The sequence below is a fragment of the Mesoplodon bidens genome, assembly GCF_964165515.1.
Source record: "Mesoplodon bidens genome assembly, chromosome: 2".
Classification (NCBI taxonomy): Eukaryota; Metazoa; Chordata; class Mammalia; order Artiodactyla; family Ziphiidae; genus Mesoplodon; species Mesoplodon bidens.
The window spans coordinates 50,624,109-50,647,742 of record NC_138177.1 but is presented as its reverse complement, the minus strand read 5'-3'; the positions used below and the strand labels follow the sequence as shown (position 1 = coordinate 50,647,742).

The window sequence follows — 23,634 nt, the reverse complement described above, 5'->3', positions numbered from 1 at the left end:
TGTCCCAGCTTCCCCTTCCCCTTCCCCGTGTCAAGTCCATTCTCTAGTAGGTCTGCGTCTTTATTCCCATCCTGCCCCTAGGTTCTTCATGACATATATATATATATATATATATGTATATATGTATATATATATATATATATATATATATATATATATATATATATTCCATATATATGTGTTAGCATACCGTATTTGTTTTTCTCTTTCTGACTTACTTCACTCTGTATGACAGACTCTAGGTCCATCCACCTCACTACAAATAACTCAATTTCGTTTCTTTTTATGGCTGAGTAATATTCCATTGTATATATGTGCCACATCTTCTTTACCCATTCATCCATCAATGGACACTTAGGTTGCTTCCATGTCCTGGCTATTGTAAATACAGCTGCAAGCACATTTGGTTTTTATGTTTGCCCCCAAAATAGGCGACACCCTTTTGTTATAAACCCCTACTGTGTATCTGCTTAAAATCATTCCTTTGAAGTCAGCTGTGAAGATGTCACCTTCTGGAGAAGATGGGAAAGGGAGATGCGGGGCATCTAATAACTAATTAGCCACAGTGAAGAGAGAGACCCACAGATGGCAAGGTGGCGGCTTCCCCTCCATCACCCACTTGAGCCAGCAGGCACCAGGGGCAGGTTTGCAGCTCACTAGCCTCCAGCCAGGGCCAGGCCTTAGATGTCTGCTGCCCCTTCTAGTTCTCGCGCCCCTCCTGCCTTTCTCTCTGCCTCTTTTCATTGGACCGCTTTCAATAGTGTCGTGCAACACACCTTGAGAAAAGTGCCCAAAGCATAACTGTACAGCCTGTTGAGTTCTCCTTCTCTGACTTTCTCCAGCACTAGCACGTTTCACAAACAGAGCTGAGCGTTAAAGGTAAGTCAGAGGGCAACCCATGGGAATAGACCAGCCTCTGCCCCGCCTCCTCCACGTGCTGACTGAGCACTCATTCCCAGCCACGTGTGTGCTGCATAAGCGTCGTGGGTGCAGCAGTGGGAGAGAGGGAGGCAGCAAGCATAGGAAGCCAGCTGAAGGGGCTGTGGACGCCCCCACTCCTAACTATAGTTACAGCTGCTCTAGGCACACACGTGTGAGAGCATGAGCCACACCCGTCCCCGCTCCCCCCCCCACCCCCAATCATCCTTGAGAATCCCAGGCTCTTCTCCAGAAAGCTGAGAAACAGCAAACCCTGCTTAGAAAACCATTTTTCCTTCTCTCTCCTTAACTCAGCATCATTCCCAGTAAGGGACAGGTGTAGGTTGAGACCTCACTGTAGAGCCGGCATGGCATTATGTTAAAGAACTTGATTTCTCTTTTTCCAACCTCTTTCTGACAAAACAGGAAAATAGGCCCCATTGACAGGGGAGCCTATAGAGTCCCCCGGAGCTCTATCCCCTCGAAAGGCAAATAAGGTGCTTCTGGAGAGCCCAGTGACTAAAAGGGGGTACAGCTTTTCTTCTGACAACTCTCAGAAACAGTGGGGCATTGCCGGTTCATCCCCTGCTGGGGGCCTCAGAGGAGAAAGATGTGGAGGAAAACGATGTCCCCCTTAGTTTGGTGAGGCGATTCCAGACATCTCAGCTGATTCAGGTAACAGTAGTAGCTAACGTTTACCATACATGCCACGTGCCTGGAGCTCCATGCCAAGTATTTTCCACAATTATCTTATTTAATGCTCACAGCCATCCTGTGAGGCACATTCTGTTTCTATCCCCATTTTACCAAAGAGGGAACTGACACTTAGCAAGGTGGAGAAACCTGCCCAAGGTACATGGCCAACAAGTGGCGGAGCCAGGATGTGAAGGCAGGTGGCCTGTTCTCCTTACCACTGCACCACCCCACCTACAGGTCTGTTCCTCCTGGAATCTCAGCTGGAGATCCAGCAGATTTCCTTACAGCAGACAAAAAGGAACACATTTCTGATCGGATCCCACTGAACCAGTGGTGTTCCTTATGTTTAAAAAGATATTTAATACTGCAAAGGATTAAAAATACACATATTCTAAAGTGCCTAGCACGGGTCCTAGAACAAAAAGTTTATAGTAAATGCTAGATTCCTTTCCCTTGAACCCTCCAACACTGTTGATGGGAATGTAAATTGGTGCAGCAGCTATGGAAAACAGTATGGAGGTTCCTCAAAAAACTAAAAATAGAGCTGCCATATGATCCAGCAATCCCACTCTTGGGCATATATCCAGACAAAACTATAATTCAAAAAGATACATGCACCCCTATGTTCATAGCAGCACTATTCACAGTAGCCAAGACATGGAAGCAGCCTAAACGTCCATCAACAGATGAATGGATAAAGAAGATGTGGTACATATATACAGTGGAATATTACTCAGCCATAAAAAAGAATGAAATTATGCCATTTGCAGTAACACGCTTTCACCTAGAGATTATCATACTTAGTGAAGTAAGTCAGAAAGAGAATGACAAATACCATACGACATCACTTACATGTGGAATCTAAAATATGACACAATTGAACATATCCACACAAGAGAAACAGACTCACAGACATAGAGAACTGACTTGTGGTTGCCAAGGGGGAAGGGGAGAGAGGAGGGAAGGACTGGGAGTTTGGGATTAGCAAATGCAAACTTATATAGAGGATGGATAAACAACAAGTCCCTACTCTATAGCACAGGCAACCATATTCAATATACTGTGATAAATCATAATGGAAAAGCATGTGAAGAAGAATATGTATATGTATAACTGAATTACCTTGCTGTACAGCAGAAATGAACACAACATTGTACATCAACTATACTTCAACAAAATTTAAAAAAAATCATCATATTTCTAAAAAAAATAGATTCCTTCCCCTTCCCTTTCTTCCTTCCTCCTTTCCCACTCTCCCTGTTTCTTACTGAGAATAAGGTACTGGAAAGTTCAGCTTCTATACAGAATAACCCTCCCCATTCTACAAAGTGCCCAGCACTTAGGATATCATAGGCCATCCACAGTGACAGCAGGTCACCTCTCTGCAGCCGTAAAGGACGAGGGCTGGGATGGTTGATGAACAAATCCTCTAAGGAAGTACGACACGAGCCTCACCTCTCACGGGGTGCTCCTGGGCTTCTCCTGTGTCTTCACTCTTCGTGTTCCCTGCCACTTGGAAAGGGCTGGTCACTTTTATGCACGTGGATACAAGGAAATGCTGTCAAGGTTTACTGGGTGGGTCCATGTAGGGGGAGATTGTTTTTCCCCTCATTTCCTGAATTGATTGCTTTTTCTTTTCAGATACAGCTGATTAATGATTATTAAGAAATGCCTCTTTCTTCTCAGTCTTGACACGCAGCTTCTAGCAGAAATAAACTCCCCACCTCTATGCAAATGAGAATGTCTTGCAATCCTGTGTCCATACAGAAAAACCCAAGTAGATCACTTTCCTGAGAGCTGTGGCATGTCACCAGTCGTACCCTGCAGGCAAAGTCAGGAAAGCACTCTTCTGGCAGCCACGCCCTGCTGCAGCCAGCCCTGAGACTGCAGGTGCCCCAGCTCCTGCACGCTCCATCTGCCTGAGCTACTCAGCACTTAACATGTGCCAGGCAATAGTTTAAATGCTTTACATGCATTATTTTGTTTAACTTCATAGGGAAGGGTTTTTTTGGGTTTTTTTCGTTCTCAGAAATGCAAGGATTTCTTTGGACATCATCTCTTTCCTCTCTAACTTGTCCCTCGGACAGCCCTTTCATTCTCAATTAATGCAGAGAGAGAAAATGAGACTGGGAGTCAGAGAGGCTTAGCAGTCCGTGGCAGAGCCAGGAACAGAGCCTGGAATCCTTGTTCTTGGGGTAGAAGACTCTCTATCTAAATTAATTTTTTACACAATCTCTACACCACCATGTTCTTCAAGAATCAAGGTTTGGAGAGATGATGATGAAAAGACAGGGCTTAAAAAGTTTCCTCTCCAGGGGCTTCCCTGGTGGCGCAGTGGTTGAGAGTCCGCCTGCCGATGCAGGGGACACGGGTTCGTGCCCCGGTCCGGGAAGATCCCACATGCCGCAGAGCGGCTGGGCCCGTGAGCCATGGCCGCTGAGCCTGCGCGTCCGGAGCCTGTGCTCTGCAATGGGAGAGGCCACAACGGTGAGAGGCCCACGTACCGCAAAAAACAAAAAACAAACAAAACCAACTAAAACAACTTGGGGTTGGGGTGCAATTACAAGAGACCCCATGGGCCCTTTGGACAACGGGTTGGAACAAAATCTGCCCTGCAGCCAGACTGGGGAGACAGAGTGGTAGGCAGGGCACTAGCAGGGAAGGAAGAGGGACAGAGAGGACTGAGAACTTTTTATGGGCATAGATGTAAGGCAAGGGAGCCACAGGGGCTGGAAGCCTTGTTGTTCAGCATCTTGGACATAATGAAATAGTACATGCTGAGGGAAAATAGATTGTAGTGGTCACAGTGTAGCTCTGGATTTAAACCCAGGCTCTCCCTCTTCTCTGTGAGACACCAGACAAGCTACTCAAGACTTTTCTGAGGCTCCATAAAATAGATAAAAATAAGCCATGAGGATTTGAATGATCTAATGGACTTGACCCATAGTAAGTACTCCATAAATATTATTTATTCTGATGCTGTATGCCAGACAGCTGGAAAAAGAGAAGACACCTTTTTAGGACTTAGTAAGTGTCTCTTTCCTCCTTCTGGGGAGGAGAGAATGAGCTACTCTTGAGTCCAGAGATCTCGGCTCCCCCACCCCTGCTTCCCCGGGGAGGGAGATGGGCAAGGGATGGTGGATGCTGTTTTTCCCAGCACTGCCTGAGCTGCCTGGCTCATAGCCCACAGATGGTGGCCCCATATGTGAGAGGACTGTAAAACTGTCTGTGCTGACTCACAGCCTGTATTCAACAGCTTGCACTCAAATGGTGTGTTCTGACCCAACTTCCATTTCAGGACAAAGATGTCACATCAGGAAGCTTGCAGAGAAAGGAAAAATACGTTAGCGTGTTTATAGCTCCCCTCCAGCATACACTGCATCATAGTGACCGGGACTGTACCTCCGGAGTCAGCCAAGCGTAGGCTGGCCGCCTGCGCTCCCTCCACCTGTCAGACCGAAGGCAAGCCAGTTAATCTCTGTGCCTCTGCTTATTCATCTGCAAAATGGTGCTAACTATGCCTAACGAATACTCACCATGTAGGCACGGTGTATAGATTAAATGATTAAATGTACATTTTCAGCACAGTGCCTGGCACATAATAAGAGATTAGAAAATAATAAGCTTTTTTATTAATGTTACAGCCCCCCTTTAAGTCCCTAAATTGGGAGGAAGGAGAGACAATAAGAAATGATTTCTCTCCATCCTAAGCCTTGCTACTAACATCTAATATAAAAAGATAAGCATAGGGATTGAGATGGAATGACATTCCTCCCAGGATTGCAATCAAATGGTGTATTTGATCCATAGATGTGGGTTATGCCTAGCCTTAGAAGTGGGTCTTCTAGAGCCAGTTGACCCACCATTGGGATACCAGAGCTCAAGTTCCCATTTGATAAATGAGAATACAGACAGACTGAAGGAAAACCGGAGAGCCAGGATGGAGATGCTCTGAGTTTGGTGCGTGCTGGACACAGCTCTCTCACACTTTTCAATCCCCTCTCCCCACTCACAGTCCACTCCACCTCCATGAACCATTCATGATGCTGCCAAGGCAATTTCTTCTCCATAAAAGAGTGGAGCTTGCCACTCCTAAGTGCTAAGTCCTGGAGCTCAGACAAAAAGTGAGCCAGGCATTGTGCAACTCCAGAGGGCACCATGCCCATTGTCTTTTATGGGAATGAGGCTCCATGGAGCTGAGCAAAGTGCAGCCCTACTGAGTGACCTGGAGGAAATGGATTAGGTTTATATGCATAAGTTCAGTTAGATCTGAGGAAGAATCTATAGTTGTGAGGACTATATGACACTGGAAAATATGATAGAGAAAGTATTTGTAAAAGAAAGAAATACTGATACTGATGGATGGATATTTCATTTGGGAAGTAAATGGGACTCAAAAGCAGAAAGAATATAAATGTTTATTCACTTTTTTGTCTTTTTATTTTTTATTCTTTTTTAATTGAAGTATAGTTGATTTACAATGTTGTGTTAGTTTCAAGTGTATAGCACAGTGGTTCAGTTATACATACGGACATATATATATTCTTTGTCAGGTTATTTTCCCTTATAGGTTATCACAAAATATTGAGTATAGAATAGAAAACAAACTTATGGTTATCAAAGGGGAAAGGGGGGAGGGATAAATTAGGAGTTTGGGATTAACATGTACACACTACTGTATATAAAGCATCAATAGATAACCAACAAGGACCTACTGTGCAGCACAGGGAAACATACCTGGGAATATAAATGTTTAAATGTCTTGCTAAATATATCTGGATTCTAATAATATGTTTGAATTGTATATAACTTTAAAAATAAAGCAAAAAAAAAAAAAAAGATAAATTTTCCAGTTCTGGTTGTTCTCATTGAGAGTTGCTCGGTAAATAGTTGTAATTTTGGTGTGCCAGTGGGAGGAGGTGAACGCAGGGTCTTCCTACTCCACCTTCTTGGTCAGTCCCCCCAGGGACTTTGAACATGAAATGTTTCTCCTCTATTTGGCATTTAGAAATGAGAGTCAGAAAAGACAGCAGAGAGCACCGGTTCAACGTTCCCATTAAAGCCGTGAACAAATGGAGACGTGAACCAGCCCTCCCATCACCCAGCAAAGACACGGCATACTGTTCTCAAATCTCCACGTCCTGACTTCCAGCTCAGTGCCCTTTCTAACCCCACGCTGCCTTCCCATCTCAGGACTAGGTGGAGTGGAACGGAACATAAAGCTGTGGGGAACATCAAGCCTGTTTAGCAGGGGAGGTGATGTAACTCCCCAGGCCAAGCTGTTCTGACTTGCCTTCACCCAGGAAGTTAATGACCTGAGGAAATTCAAGCTGGCCGCCCCTGTGCTGGTGGGGAGGGAAGGACAAACTTGCCTTGGGCACCTATGCTACATCAACCTGGCTTTTCCTTCTCCATTTTCACCCCCAGGGCTCTAAGTCACAGCCTGGTGGCCTAGAGCCTCAGATCCTCTTTGACACTTTAGTCAATGGGTTCTATGGTTCAAATGCCATGAAACAGCCCCTGTGGAGACTGGTGAGGAAGGGCCAGGGATGGGTAATGGAAAGACTCTAAGCACTGCCTCCCTATTCCTCTCCTGGATTACTGACCTGGTCTCATTCTCGACAACCCATCCTCTCCCAGGTGCCAGATTATCTAAAATGAAAACCTAGTCTTAGTGTTCTCTAGCCTAAAACTCCCAACATGGACCCAGGGGCTTCCAGGGCAAAGGAAGATGCTCCCTGTGGCACTCCAGACCCATCACAACCTGGACCTTGACCACATCTCCAACCTCACCCCTCTTGATGAGCCCCATACCTCACTACCTCTTCTCACCTAGAAAGCACTCCCTTTGCTCTTCTGCCTTGCAAATGCCTACCCAGCTTGTGAGACTTAGCCCAGTGTGACCTTCTCATGAAGTCTCTCCCCTCTTCCTTTCCCTCTTCCCCCTCCCCTCCACCTTCCTACCCCCACCTTGGTTGAATTTACTCCTGTTTCTTTCATATTACCGCTGAATGGATACAAGATGCCCAGTTAACTTTGAATTTCAGCTAAACACATTTTAGTGCTTATCCATTTGAAATTCAAAGTCAACTGGGCATCCTGTATTTTCATTTGTTAAATCTGGCAACTCTCCACTGGACCCTCTACAGACTTCAGCCCCAGCCATGGCCAGACATAGCTTGTATGGGGCCTGTAGCTCATGGGTGGCTCTTTAAGAAAAGGAATTTTAAAACAGAAGTTCAAAATTAGGGACAAAAGTGAATAATTAAGAGATATGGGGACATATGTATATGTATAGTGGATTCACTTTGTTAAAAAGCAGAAACTAACACACCATTGTAACGCAATTATACTCCAATAAAGATGTTTAAAAAATTAAAAACTGAATAATTATTTAGAATCAGAAATAAATCATGGAAAATTACAAACCTTATAAAGCTAACAAATACCAAAAACACCACAAAATCCGGAAAGAGAGCCCAACACTTTTAGAAATCTGACACCTCTTTGTCTGCTTCTTCTACGACAATGATCTTTAACTGTTGTTTTCTATAAAGAGGATTAAAGAAAAGTTAGTCTTTCCTTAAGTATGGTTGTTCAAAATTGGGTTTTTGTCACTGATAGTTGGCATGCATGAAAGATGCTTAGGTTGGTACCCTACAAACACAGAAATGCTGAAAAATTCTGCTTCGCGAGATTCCCATCAGAAAAGAAAAAAGTATGTGATTCATTTCTAATCATATATATTACATTATTGAGTAAATGTTTCCATTTTTACTAGATTTTAATGAAAACCAAATCTTTGGCTTACAGCCTTAGGTGTCTGGTGCCTGGAAGAATTTTCAACTCATTTTCTTCTGGCTCCATGCTTCTCTTCCAATATCCACAGACTTCCAGTAGTAAAAGTCAGTACAGTGGGTGGAAGGAGTATTCCTGGATGCGATTCTTACACCAGGCTGGGTAACAATATCTTAACCACACACAGATGTGATTGCAAGACATAGAAATACATCTCCCTAAGGGCCAAACACATCTCCAAGTCAACTGCTCCCTACTCAGATCCCCTAGATATTGTGGCCTCTCCAGTGTCACCTGAGGGGAGGCCAGAGTAGAAAAGAACACTGATCTTAACTGATTAAGGTGAATATACCTTATTTTTGTGAATTCTACAAGAACATATGACATGTGAACACGTAAACTTCCTTAGCTAAACAGTAAATCCCCCTGACCACAGATCCTAGGATAGTATATTGCATTTATCTGTATTTTCTAATTTAATGTTATTTTTAATTGAGGATTTCCAGGTATGTGACTTTAGAAGGCATGTATATGATGCAAACCTGCAGGCCATTGCCCAGTCCACCCTGCCCACCATTCCTATGCCTCGTAGGCAACAGCTTTCAACCTTCAGCTTCCCCTTTTGCTATTTAGCTTCATAATTCTAGAGAACACACATTTACCGCTATTTCTGAACTCTTCATTTTAGAAATGAGCATTAGAAATGAGCCTACTACAACAGAAGAAGATAAAGATTTAGTTGCTTTATAATACCTTACGCAAACACGTTCAGTTCCCTTCCCCATCCTGCCAACATAAACATATCATCAGAGCTCCTCTTCCAAGGCAACACATCACTCAATCCAAGTCTGCTGAGGGCAGCCGAAGCCGTTGGGAAGAGGCAGAGTCCTGCTCTCTTGTCCTGTGCCTCAACTCGCTCCAGGGAGAACCAGAGGAATGCTATCAGGGTCAAATGTTTCATGTGTCTTTATCATTCCATTATCTGGTGTTACTCATTGTCACAAACTCAAAATTCATAGGCTGAAGGAACAAGGCTGACAGCAATACCTAACAAGTCGTGAGCATAGTGATCAGCCCTGGCACTGTATTAAGCACTTACATGCATTGTCTCTTTTACTCTTCACACCTGCTCCATGAGGTAGGTAATATTTTTGTGTCTATTGTTTCAGAGAAGGAAGCTAAGACTTAGGTGCTATGAAGAACCTTGCCTGGGGGTACCCAGGGAGTAAGCAGCAGAGCTGGGTGTAATCTAGGCAACCTGACTCTAGCACCTTCATCCTTAACCACTTCGATCTACCAGACAGGAAGGAGCTGGTCCAGCCTTCTCACTTACAGAGGAGGAAACAGCTGAGGCTCAAAGAGAAGATGTGTCTTGCCCAAAGCTGAGTAGTCGTGGAGTGGGGACCGGCACCCACATCCCCAAACTCTCAGTCCAGTGCTCTTTTCATTCATATGCCCTTTGTTGACTCTTCTGATTTCAAACCTTCCTCCTACAGAAATAAAGACACCTCTTCTCTCGAAGCTGGGGAAAAGCAGAGCAACAAATGGTACAGAGTGTGGCTGGAGAGCGCCCTTCCCAACCAACAAATCCAGGCATGTCAGCAGAAACCTTGATTCTGTGGAAACTGGATGTGGTTTTTCCCTTACGGATAAAATGATCTATGTCAGTTGAAAAGAGCTGCTCCCTTGGGCACTGGGAGCCAAGGAGTTCCCGAGGACAGCTTCACCTCAGGAGACCTGGGAGGAGGAGGACGTTGGGCTGGAGGCTGTTGGTTTGCTACACAGGTATGTTAAGTGAGCAGCAGAAAGGAGGCTGATGGATCTGAAATACTTGCGGTGTCAGAGCAGGTCGGGCACGAGAACTGCATCTTGCTTTCACATTGTTTCTTGGTGGAAACCCCAACAGCAGAACTCTGCCATGGTATCATCCTAGCTCTTAGGATTCTGTCCATTCAGAAAGCCAGAGGATTTGTTTACATTTCCTTTCCTAGAGGACTTTCTCCCCTAGGTTGGCTAAATCTCCATCATATTTCGGATACAGATTCATTCAATCTGGCATGCTGAGAGGGAGCCAGCTGTGGCTTCTCTCAGAAGTAAGCTAGGATTTTCAGCTTAAGGCCCAAACTTAAAGCAAGACGCAATTCCTCCAGGAATTTCTCTCACCATCCTCCCTACACTCTTTCTCCTTGGTCCCCCCTTAGCACTTGGGGACTTATGTGCTCTGGTCACTTTCACATTAGGTTGGTTGAGCCATCCTGAAATCTCTCTCCCAAAAGACTTGAAACTTGAGAAGGACTGAGACGGAATCTCCCTATCAGAGAGCGTGTTCAAGTTAGCGACCAGATGACTCTTCTTAATTTGAGAAACTGAGGTCGAGTTCTTGCTTGGATATAAACTCCATGATGGCAGTGATCTTCTCTGTCTTGTTCACTAGTTTACCTCCAAACTGTAGCATGTAGTAGGCACTCCATAAACGTTTCTTAAGTGAATGAATGAATGAATGAGAGGGAATGGGACCTCCCAAAGACAGAGACAATTGCATGGTTCTTTGGTGTTTCCCCACACCCACCCACATGGGGTTTTGGTAAGTTCAACATGAACAGCTTGCCTGCTAGGCTGGGAACCTGGTGGGAAGGGGCCTGTGGATTCGTACCACAGAAACACTATTTTTCTGGGTCCCTTACGTGAAGCACTTCCATAGAAAAATCAGAGAAGCCAGGCCCAAAGTGTTTGCATGCTTCTCTCTCAGGGTCTAAAACAACCAGACCCCAGGAAGGATTGGAGGCAGGCAACCCTGGCTATTGAAGAGTTGAACTATATAGGCCTTTTTTCTTTTGGTGTGTGCATCTATGCTGAGAAATTAAATAAAATGTGGTTAACAGAAGAAAAAATTCTGAACATGACATTTTATAGACAGTGAAGAATTTTCAAATAGAAAGAGAGAAAAAATTCAATTTCACCAGCTGTGTCAAAGTAAAATTAATCATTTTTGCCTTGTGCACTTGAAACACAGTAACACTTAATCACATTTTAAGTACCAGAGTAACTTGCCATCCTTAAAGCTTTTCTTATAGCAAAGTCAATATTTAAACACAGAAAAAAGTTAATCATGCACAAACTATAGATCCAAGATATCTAATTCATTTCCTTGAGAAACTGGTGAAATATATGAGATCCCCCCTCCCTCCTCCAAGATACACATACACACAAACTTTTCCTCTGATGCCCATCTACAGACCTTCAGGAGTCCGTGAACTCTAAACTTAAAACTTTAAAAGACTTGGATTTGGGTCTAGTTTTGACACTTGCTGGCTGTATAACTTTGGACAGGACAACCTCTCTGTACCTCAATTTCCTCATCTGGAGAAATGGGGGTGATACTTTCTGCCCTGCCTACCTGCATTACAAATCATATGCTGTGTGCATGTGTGAGGGATGATGAGCACACAGGGAGGGACGCTCATCTAGAAGGGAAGAAGTGCCTCTTCTCTCTACCTGTTTACCTAAGAGCAGGTTACAATCTGCTCAGTGATGGGAGTCACAGAAAGAGAAACTGATCTGATGCTAGAAGGGAGCTTCCCACCCAGTCTTTCTGTTGGGTTTGTTTATGATAGTCTTGCCTGTAGAAGGATCTTCCCATGGCTGAGGGCTGGGGCCATTTCTTCCTTAGGAAGAAGCAGGGGAGAATAACTTTGGCCTCTTCTTAGCTCTACAGCCTTCACCATGCTTGGCAAAGCCAATGATGCTGACTTATGGAATGAGCCCTGGACTTAGAGTGACCAACCATCCCAGTTTGCCTGGGACAAAGGAGTTGCCTGGGACACAGGACTTTCAGTCTTAAAGACAGAAAATCCTGGGCAAACCAAGACAAGTTGGTCACCACAAGTTGGACTGAGAAAGAAGAGCTGGATCTGAGCTCTGGCTCTGCCGCTTACTAGCCTTGTGACATTGGGTAAGATATGGCTGTCTTTGAATAGCTTCAGTTTTCTCACCGGTAAGATGGGGCAAATGAGGACTGACAATATGATATATAGGACAGCTCCTAGCTGAAGGGGGAAGCTTAATACATGCTTTTTAATCTGAAAATACAAGCAACAGGAACATAACTCACTATGCTTTCCTCTTCTCCATCAATAATCCTCCCATTCACAAACAGCATCTGTCCATTATTCCATGCTCTCCACAGCATTTCCACATTCGATATCACTTTATACTCAAAACTCCATGTAAGTAGAGAGATGTCCTCATCTCCTCTTTCCAGATGGGGAACCTGAGGCTCAGTGACTAGAGGATCATGCAGCCAGGTAGAGTTGGAACTGCAACCTAAGCACCTTGGCTCTTAGTCCAGGACTCTTTCTTCAAGACCACTTTCCTCCCGTCCTCCATGGAGCAGCTGCTAGCCCTTTCCCCAACCTGGGGGCCCCAGGCCTCTGGAGACCAATACTCCCTTGATATTAAGAGGCAGTGCCAGGGTAAGCCCCAGGGAAGACGCTTCAGCCCTCACCACACACACTCGTGATCACTTCTTGGCACCACAAGACTTTGGGACTGAGAATGTTCTTTCCCTCTGAAAACACGGAAATCTCATTAGAGCTCAAGCTTGTTTCAGTCGTATTCTTCTCAAGAAAAGCAAAGCAGGAACCTCATCCCTGTGGCTTTGTGCTTTGAGAATTCCCTGGGCAGGAACCAAGCTGTAAGACACCTCCCCTCCCCAAGGGTCCTTGGAGGGCTGAGAAGGCTGATGGGAAGGAGCACAGAAACACAAGCCATTCCCTGCATCACCTGCCCATTCGTGTCCTGCTGTCACTTCTCCGCTCCAGACAGTGCAGAGTGTTTGCTCAGTAGAAGTTTCTCTTTTTGAACCATTGGAAAAGTCACCCTTGTTTTGGTACAGAAAAACTGTGGAGACCACAGAGAAATAGAAGAAGAGGAAACTGGTCACTCGTAGTCATGCTATCCAAGAATAACCTTGGTGTCTTCTTTAAATTGGGCTCACTAGAGAACACTGCTCGGGGGGTACACACAGCCTAGGTAACCCGAGGCCCTAATCCCACAAGGATCCTAACTCCAGTTCACCTTGGTCGCTGGTACATTCACTCACCAAATACTCACTGGGCTCTTACAACTTGCCAGGCACTGTGCTCGGTTCTGGGGATACGACGGTGGACAACACAAACAGCCCTGCCCCACAGGCCTCGGAGGAGTAGGGAAGACAGGCCATCAACCAGCCATGGCCACTACATCACCCTTACCATTCAAGAGCTGGCCTCTGTGCTAAACCCTTCCAATGCGTTATTTCATCTCATCTTACAACCCTGTGAAGAGGCCCCATATTCAGCCACTTTACAGATTGAGAAAATTTAGGTAAAAAGAGCTTGAATGCTTGGACAAGACCATAGAGCTAGTAAGGGAGGACATGGGGTCGGGACCACAGAATCTGACTCTGGGGTGGGGCAAGGGTTATAACAGTGCTGCCCTGTGGGAAGCTGTACGGGGGCCTAACCTGGTCCACAGGTCAAGGAATGCCCCCTGACGGAAGTGAGATTTAATTGGAAACATGGTGGAGGAGCACCAGAAAACATTGATGGAGGAAATGGAGGAAATCCATCCTTTCCTCCAGATCATCCACGAGACTCCAGTGTTCTCCCCCAGGAGTCCTGACCTATCTTCACCCCAAGCTGTGGCTCTTCAACGGCCTCGCATCTGCCATCCTTACATCTCTTGCTTTTCAGCCCTTCTGTCCTGAGTGTTCCCCATGAGTCCTCCTCTGTGCCCCACTGCTCTCAAGCCTCTTCCCAGGGACCCTGCCCTGTCTCCTCCTTTCAGGGGCATCTTGGAAATTTCCCTTCTCCCCTCCCCACAAGATTTTCAAGTTTACCCAGAACCCCAGTTTTCCCAGCACCAATTATTAATCACAGTCTGGCTAAAACTGCCATTGCTCAAGTTCCCCCAAATTCCAGGCAGGGTAGGGAAGGGACATGATGAGAAGAATCTGGGACTTTTCAGCTTCCAGTCACCCCAGAAAGGCAGGGCAAGAGCAAGGCCTGAGGGAACTTGAAGAGCCTGGGCACCTCCCCCAAATTAAGGTGCAGACCAAGCCTTCCCGCCAAGTGCAATTAGCTTTCATTCCCACGGGTGCACTTTCCCACCACCTGCCCCCAAAGGACCCCAGGTTCCCAGGGCAAAGGGGAGGTGGATGAGGATCCCAAGGTGGCAAATACCAGAGGAGCCTGTCACTCACTTCCTCCTTTCTGCCTCTCCTTATCTCTGCCAGGCCTGGGGGAGCTCACTTGCCTGGCAAGTGGCAATGCCTGTATCCACCTGTTGTAACAGAAGCCAACAGGGGAGAAGTGATGGTGCAGAAGCTGGCACTAAGCTCTTGCCAAAGGAAGACACGCCCAGATTCTGTTCGCCCTGAACATACTTCCTCTTCCACAGGATTCCTCTTTCGGGAATTCTAGCCTCAGGGAACTCCCAGAGCCTGGAGGGGGGAGGAGCAGCTGGGAGGGGGCCCGTGGTGTCATCCAAGGCCCTGTTCACAGGAAAAGCCTGATGTGAGAGCAAAAAGAACTTCTGACAAGGACAGCTCTCCCTCTGAAAGCTGAAGAAGTCCTCATGGTTGTTGCAGTAGCAGTAGTAATAGCAGCAGCAAACACTAAGTGTGAGGCAGCTGCTCTAAAAGGCTTTATATACTTGAACTCATTTAATCTTGGGTCCAGGAGAACCTGCTTCACTGAGGCCCTTTACAGGTGCTGGGTCCTGTTGCTAATCTGGTGTCCTGACAGCATCATTTTAACTTACAAAATCTGCTTTATCATCACATCATTCATCGATTCAACATACTGAGCTGGGAAATATCTACTATAGCCCACAGTCGACAAAAATATCAATAAACAATCTATAATAGGAATAGAAAAGAGTTTTATTTGAGGCAAACTGAGTATTATGGCCTGGAAGACAGCCTCTCAGATAACTCTGAGGAACTGCTCTGGAGGAGCCTGGTTTTTAGCAGTTTTATATCTTGTCAGAACAAAGAACATCAAACAAGTCGTGGATACATTCTTTCAAGGTATCAAAAAAACAGATCGGCACGTACACAGCGAGCCAGTGTGGCCTTGGCACCTGGGAAGGGAGTCTTTCTGTTAAAGGAGTACCAGCATTGGCATCCCAGGAAGGGAGGCATTTAGTATTTACTATTTTAATTAATTAACTTATTGATTTATTTAACTCTATTTGCTTTATTGTTTGCTGTTTCTCTTCCATACACATCTAGATCGACATGTAGTCACACACACACACACAAATAATATATATACATAACATTTTTCTGAATGATTCAAGAGTAAGTTACTTGCATAAAGCCCTTCACCCCCAAGTAGTTCAGTGAGCATTTCCTCTAAATAATAATATTCTCTTACATTTACACAGCAAAGTTTTCAACTTCAGGAAATTTAATATTGATACAATATTTTTATCCAAGTAAACAAGCATATGCCAATTTTTTAGGTGACCTAACAATTTCCTATGTAGCATTCCTTTTTTTGAATTTTATTTTATTTATTTTTTATACAGCAGGTTCTTATTAGTTATCAATTTTATACATATTAGTGTATATATGTCAATCCCAATCCCCCAAATCATCACACCACTACCAGCACCCCTGCCACTTTCCCCCCTTGGTGTCCATACGTTTGTTCTCTACATCTGTGTCTCTATTTCTGCTCTGCAAACCAGTTCATCTGTACCATTTTTCTAGGTTCCACATATATGTATTAGTATCTGATATTTGTTTTTCTCTTTCCGACTTACTTCACGCTGTCTGACAGTCTCTAGATTCATCCACGTCTCTACAAATGACCCAATTTCGTTCCTTTTTATGGCTGAGTAATATTCCATTGTATATATGTACCACAACTTCTTTAACCATTCGTCTGTCAATGGGCATTTAGGTTGCTTCCAACCTGGCTATTATAAAAAATGCTGCAATGAACATTGGGGTGCACATGTCTTTTTGAATTATGGTTTTCTCTGGGTATATGCCCAGTAGTGGGATTACTGGGTCACATGGTAATTCTATTTTTAGTTTTTTAAGGAACCTCCATACTGCTCTCCATAGTGGCTGTATCAATTTACATTCCCACCAACAGTGCAAGAGGGTTCCCTTTTCTCCACACCCTCTCCAGCATTTGTTGATTATAGATTTTCTGATGATGCCCATTCTAACTGGTCTGACGTGATACCTCATTGTAGTTTTGATTTGCATTTCTCTAATAATTAGTGATGTTGAACAACTTTTCATGTGCTTCTTGGCCATCTGTATGTCTTCTTCTTTTTAATATTTATTTACTTATTTATTTGGTTGCACCAGGTCCTGGTTGCAGCAGGCAGGGTCCTTAGCTGTGGCATGCGAACTCTTAGTTGCAGCATGCATGTGGGATCTAGTTCCCTGACCAGGGAGCGAACCCGGGCCCCTGCATTTGGAGCACAGAGTCTTGACCACTGCGCCAGTAGGGAAGTCCCTGTATGTCTTCTTTGGAGAAATGTCTGTTTAGGTGTTCTGCCCATTTTTGGATTGGGTTGTTTGGTTTTTTTAATGTTGAGCTGCATGAGCTGTTTATATATTTTGGAGATTAATCATTTGTCTGTTGATTCGTTTGCAAATATTTTCTCCGATTCTGAGGGTTGTCTTTTTGTCTTGTTTATGATTTCCGTTCCTGTGCAAAAGCTTTTTAGTTTCATTAGGTCCTATTTGTTTATTTTTGTTTTTATTTCCATTACTCTAGGAGGTGGATCAAAAAAGACCTTGCTGTGATTTATGTCAAAGAGTGTTCTTCCTATGTTTTCCTCTAAGAATTTTATAGTGTCTGGTCTTACATTTAGGTCTCTAATCCATTTTGAGTTTATTTTTGTGTATGGCATGGGGGAGTGTTGTAATTTCATTCTTTTACATGTTGCTGTCCAGTTTTCCCAGCACCACTTATTGAAGAGACTGTCTTTTCTCCATTGTATATACTTGCCTCCTTTCTCATGGATGAGTTGACCATAGGTGCATGGGTTTATCTCTGGGCTTTCTATCCTATTCCATCAATCTATATTTCTGTTTTTGAGCCAGTACCATATTGTCTTGATTACTGTAGCTTTGTAGTACAGTCTGAAGTCAGGGAGTCTGATTCCGCCAGCTCCGATTTTTTCCCTCAAGACTGCTTTGGCTATTCAGGGTCTTTTGTGTCTCCCTACAAATTTTAAGATTTTTTTTGTTCTAGTTCCATCAAAAATGCCATTGGTAATTTGATAGAGATTGCATTGAATCTGTAGATTGCTTTGGGCAGTGTAGTCATTTTCACAATATTGATTCTTCCAATCCAAGAACATGGTATATCTCTCCATCTGTTGGTATCATCTTTAATTTTTTTCATCAGTGTCTTATAGTTTTCTGCATACAGTTCTTTTGTCTCTCTAGGTAGGTTTATTCCTAGGTATTTTATTCTTTTTGTTGCAATGGTAAATGGGAGTGTTTCCTTAATTTCTCTTTCAGATTTTTCATCATTAGTGTATAGGAATGCAAGAGATTTCTGTGCATTGATTTTGTATCCTGCAACTTTACCAAATTCATTCATTAGCTCTAGTAGTTATCTGGTGGCATCTTTAGGGTTCTCTATGTAGAGTATCATGTCTTCTGCAGACAGTGACACTTTTACTTCTTCTTTTCCAATTTGTATTCATTTTATTTATTTTTCTTCTCTGATTGCCATGTCTAAGACGTCCAAAACTATGTTGAATAAGAGTGGCAAGAGTGGACATCCTTGTCTTGTTCCTGATCTTAGAGGAAATGCTTTCAGTCTTTCACCATTGAGAATGATGTTCGTTGTGGGTTTGTCGTATATGGCCTTTATTGTGTTGAGGTAGGTTCCCTCTATGTCCATTTTGTGGAGAGTTTTTATCATAAATAGGTGTTGAATTTGGTCAAAAGCTTTTTCTGCCTCTATTGAGATGATCATATGGTTTTTCTTCTTCAGTTTGTCAATATTGGGTATCACATTGATTGATTTGCATATATTGTAGAATCCTTGCATTCCTGGAATAAATCCCACTTGTTCATGGTGTATGATCCTTTTAATGTGTTGTTGGATTCCGTTTGCTAGTATTTTGTTGAGGATTTCTGCATCTATATTCATCAGTGATATTGGTCTGTAATTTTCTTTTTTTGTAGTATCTTTGTCTGGTTTTGGTATCAGGGTGATGATGGCCTCATAGAATGAGTTTGGGATTGTTCCTTCCTCTGCAATTTTTGGAAGAGTTTGAGAAGGATGTGTGTTAGCTCTTCTCTAAATGTTTGATAGAATTCACCTGTGAAGCCATCTGGTCCTGGACTTTTGTTTGTTGGAAGAGTTTTAATCACAGTTTCAATTCATTACTTGTGATTGGTCTGTTCATATTTTCTATTTCTTCCTGGTTCAGTCTTGGAAGTTTGTACCTTTCTAAGAATTTGTCCATTTCTTCCAGGTTGTCCATTTTATTGGCATAGAGTTGCTTGTAGTAGTCTCTTAGGATGCTTTGTATTTCTGCAGTGTCTGTTGTAACTTCTCCTTTTTCATTTCTAATTTTATTGATTTGAGTCCTCTCCCTCTTTTTCTTGATGAGTCTGGCTAATGGTTTATCAATTTTGTTTATCTTCTCAAAGAACCAGCTTTTAGTTTTATTGACCTTTGCTATTGTTTTCTTTGTTTCTGTTTCACTTATTTCTGCCTGATCTTGATGATTTCTTTCCTTCTGCTAACTTTGGGTTTTGTTTGTTCTTCTTTCTCTAGTTCCTTTATGTGTAAGGTTAGATTGTTTATTTTAGATGTTTCTTGAGTATTGCTATAAACTTCCCTCTTAGAACTGCTTTTCTGCATCCCAAAAGTTTTGGATCGTTGTGTTTTCATTGTCATTTGTCTCTAGGTAGTTTTTGATTTCCTCTTTGATTTCTTCAGTGATCTCTTGGTTATTTAGTAACGTATTGTTCAGCCTCCATGTGTCTGTGTTTTTTACGTTTTATTCCCTGTAATTGATTTCTAATCTCATAACGTTGTGGTCAGAAAAGATGCTTGATATGATTTCAATTTTCTTAAATTTACTGAGGCTTGATTTGTGACCCAAGATGTGATCTATCCTAGAGAATGTTCTATGCGCATTTGAGAAGAAAGTGTAATCTGCTGTTTTTGGATGGAATGTCCTATAAATATCAAATAAATCTATCTGGTCTATTGTGTCCTTTAAAGCTTGTGTTTCCTTATTAATTTTCTGTTTGGATGATCTGTCCGTTGGTGTAAGTGAGGTGTTAAAATCCCCCACTCTTATTGTGTTACTGTCGATTTCTTCTTTTACAGTTGTTAGTAGTTGCCTTATGTATTGAGGTGCTCCTATGTTGGGTGCATATATATTTATAATTGTTAATCTTCTTCTTGGATTGATCCCTTGATCATTATGTAGTGTCCTTCCTTGTCTTGTAACATTCTTTATTTTAGAATCTATTTTATCTGATATGAGTATTTCTACTCCAGCTTTCTTTTGATTTCCATTTGCATGAAATATCTTTTTCCATGACCTCACCTTCAGTCTCTATGTGTCTCTAGGTCTGAAGTGGGTGTCTTGTAGACAGCATATATATGGGTCTTGTTTTTGTATCCATTCAGCGAGCCTGTGTCTTTTGGTTGGAGCACTTAATCCATTCACGTTTAAGGTAACTATCGATATGTTTATTTTTATAGGTCCTTTTCTTTTCTGTGTTTCCCACTTAGAGAAGTTCCTTTACCATTTGTGGTAGAGATGGTTTGGTGGTGCTGAATTCTCTTAGCTTTTGCTTGTCTGTAAAGCTTTTGATTTCTCCATCGGATCTGAATGAGATCCTTGCTGGGGAGAATAATCTTGGTTGTAGTTTCTTCCCTTTCATCACTTTAAATATGTCATGCCACTCCCTTCTGGCTTGGAGATTTTCTGCCGAGAAATCAGCTGTTAACCTTATGGGAGTTCCCATGTCTGTTATCTGTCGTTTTGCCCTAGCTGCTTTCAATAATTTTTCTTTGTCTTTAATTTTTGACGATTTGATTACTATGTATCTCAGCAAGTTTCTCCTTGGGTTTATCCTATATGGGACTCTCTGTGCTTCCTGGATTTGGGTGGCTATTTCCTTTCCCATGTTAGGGAAGTTTTCGAGTATAATCTTTTCAAATATTTTCTCAGGTCCTTTCTCTCTCTCTCCTCCTTCTGGGACCCCTATAATGCGAATGTTGTTGTGTTTAATGTTGTCCCAGAGGTCGCTTAGGCTATCTTCATTTCTTTTCATTCTTTTTTCTTTATTCTGTTCCACAGCAGTGAATTCCACCATTCTGCCTTCTAGGTCACTTATCCGTTCTTCTGCCCCAGTTATTCTGCTATTGATTCTTTCCAGTGTATTTTTCATTTCAGTTATTGTATTGTTCATCTGTGTTTGTTTGTTCTTTATTTCTTCTAGGTCTTTGTTAAACATTTCTTGCATCTTCTCGACCTTTGTCTCCATTCTTTTTCCGAGGTCCTGGATCATCTTCACTATCATTATCCTGAATTCTTTTTCTGGAAGGTTGCCTATCTCCACTTTATTTAGTTGTTTTTCTGGGTTTTTATCTTGTTTCTTCATCTGGTATATAGCCCTCTGCCTTTTCATCTTGTCTATCTTTCTGTAATTGTGGCTTTTTCTCCAGGTTCCCTAATACGATGCCCCCATGGAAGAAAATGATGCCTCGCCGGTTACTGGGGGAGGCCACCTTGGGCTGGAACAGCCTCACGGGTATGGTCCCAAAACGCAGGTTGGTTACCTCAAGCCCAGGGTCCTTCTTGATTCTCATGCTCTTGTACAAAAACTGAATAAATCTGGGCATGGAGCAAATTCCCAATTTCTCAAGTATTTTCCCCTTACAGTCCTAGAGGTCCAAAGTCCACCCTCAGTCTCGTTGGGCTAAAACCAAGGTGTCAACAAGGCTGCATTCTTTCTGGATGCTCTAGGGCAGAATCTGTTTCCTTGCCACCTTCTAGAGACCACCACATTCCTTGTCTCATTGCCCTGAAACCGAGCAGGGCCCTCTGTTAATCTTTATTTTTAACGTGGACATTCTTTACTTCTGGTCAATTTGTCCTCTTCTTTAATAATTAAAGCAGGTGTACAAGGTATTTTTGATAGACCACAAACAGGCTGTTCTAGTTAGTATAAAGTTCAAGTTAACTCAAGTACAAGCCAGAATGACTTCCCCATACCTCAATATATGAAAATTTATTTTATCATCAGACACTGGCAATATAAAAACACGGCAGTTCCTTCCTGTAAAGAGCTAAGGGTCTAGTGGGACAGACAGGCAAATAAAAGGACAATCAATCACAGAAGGATAAGTGCCTTGAAAGGAGAATATATGTGCTGTGGGAACACAGTGGAGAGGTACTTAATGCAAATCGAAGGGTATGGGGTAAAGGATATCAGAGAAGGCTTTCAGGTGAAGGTGACCCCTTAGCTAAGTCTTCAAGGATGCATAGGAGTTAGCCAAGGAAAGAGAAAGAAAGACATGCTAGATGGAGGCCTGGAGACGGCTAGGGATGGCAAGTACTGGGAAACACATGTTGGTCAACGTGGGCAGAGTTTGAAAGCAGGGTGGGAAGGAGGGTTGCAGGAAGGCATGAGGCAATATCACTAGATCCTCACAGTTTATACTTAATGAGCTTGTGTCAGAGGAGACTTATTGCACCAGTCTCTCCCTGTCCTTCAAGCCATCCCAGCTGATGCCACATAGAATAAAGGCTATTCTCACCAAGCATGCCCAAATTTCATATTCATGAGCAAATAAATGATTGTTATTGTTTAAAGTCACTGTTTTGAGATGGTTTGTTTTGGGCAACAGATGATCAAAACAATCACTTTAAAGGTGGGGGTGCCCAAGGAGGAAAAGGAGGGCTAAGTGGAAAATGAGAAGCATCATCATTAGGTATCGGTATCTTGATCCTCCCAGGCCCCATGTTTGGTTAGAAGCATACATTGTTTGTTAATATCTGGAAGCAATTATATCAGCCAGTAAACATCAGTATATAATTTTAGATGGTACTAAAGGGCCTTTAGGCTCCAAATACAGAGCACATCCCCAGAATATGGATATATGGACAAGAATGGGGTAGGATGCTAATAGCTCAAAGAGTACAGACTGATAAAGTGATGTCAACCTAAATGGGGTATTCTAATAGCTGGCCATGGACCTCCACCCTTTCCCTTATCCTGTCACTGATTTTTATCAATCACTTGGTTAAATACAGTTTAGGAGACCATACTTATCAAAGTTGCTAAAGACATGAAACTTGGAAGGCTAGTGGGCACATGAAGTGACAGAATGAGGATCCTAAGATATTTTGCCTATCTGGAGGGGCAATATAAGGCTCCATGTTTGAATCTAAAAAGAAAATTTCACACGTATAGAATTTAAAAGGTGTGGCCTAACCATAGGATATATGAGAATCACCTAAGAGTTCAGGCTTTGGGCTTAGATAGATACAGGTTTATGTTTTAGCTATAACACTTAGTAACTGTGAGCCTCGGGAAACTATTTAAACCTCTCTAAGCCTTAGTCTTTCCTTGTAAGAATTAAAGATAATTTATTTAAAGGGTAGTTTCTGGTACAAATTAATTGCTCAATAAACAGCCAGCAAAGATCTAAGTTGTTTGCAAAGTTGTTTATAAGACTATGGCAATCCCCAAATCCCTACAGAGTCTAGGAAAGAGAATCTTCTCTGATGGCAGAATGTTCTATAATCTGCACTGACCAATATGGTGGCCACTGGCCACATATGGCTACTGAGGCCTAAAATGTGGCCTGTTGCCACTGAGGAAATGAATTTTTAATTGTAATTAATTTAACTTTGAATGTCCACTTGTGACTAGTGGTTACCAAATTGGACAGCCCAGGTCTCAATGATGTTAAGACATGCTAAACTCTAAACCTAAGCCGAATCTGGAGGGAAGAGAAAATCTCCACTCATTTTCTTTGTGAACTTCTGAATTGGTTGACCTTTTTCTTATGACTAATCTGTGCAATTTGATAAGCTTTGAGGTATGTTTACACTCATAAAACCATCATTTCAATCAAGATTATGAACTTATCCAGCACCTCCAAAAGTTTTATCCTGCTGCATTGTAATCCTTCCCTCCTGCCCCTCTTACTCATGTCCCCA

The 23,634-nt window shown here is 42.9% G+C and overlaps 1 protein-coding gene across 1 annotated transcript in view; it reads left to right on the top strand.

The window, feature by feature from the left end:
- YOD1 (YOD1 deubiquitinase) overlaps positions 1-23,634 on the top strand; it is a gene marked incomplete at its 5' end in the record, with an annotated part of 285,339 nt that overhangs the window by 210,011 nt on the left and 51,694 nt on the right. The gene's annotated exons all lie outside the window — the stretch shown is intronic.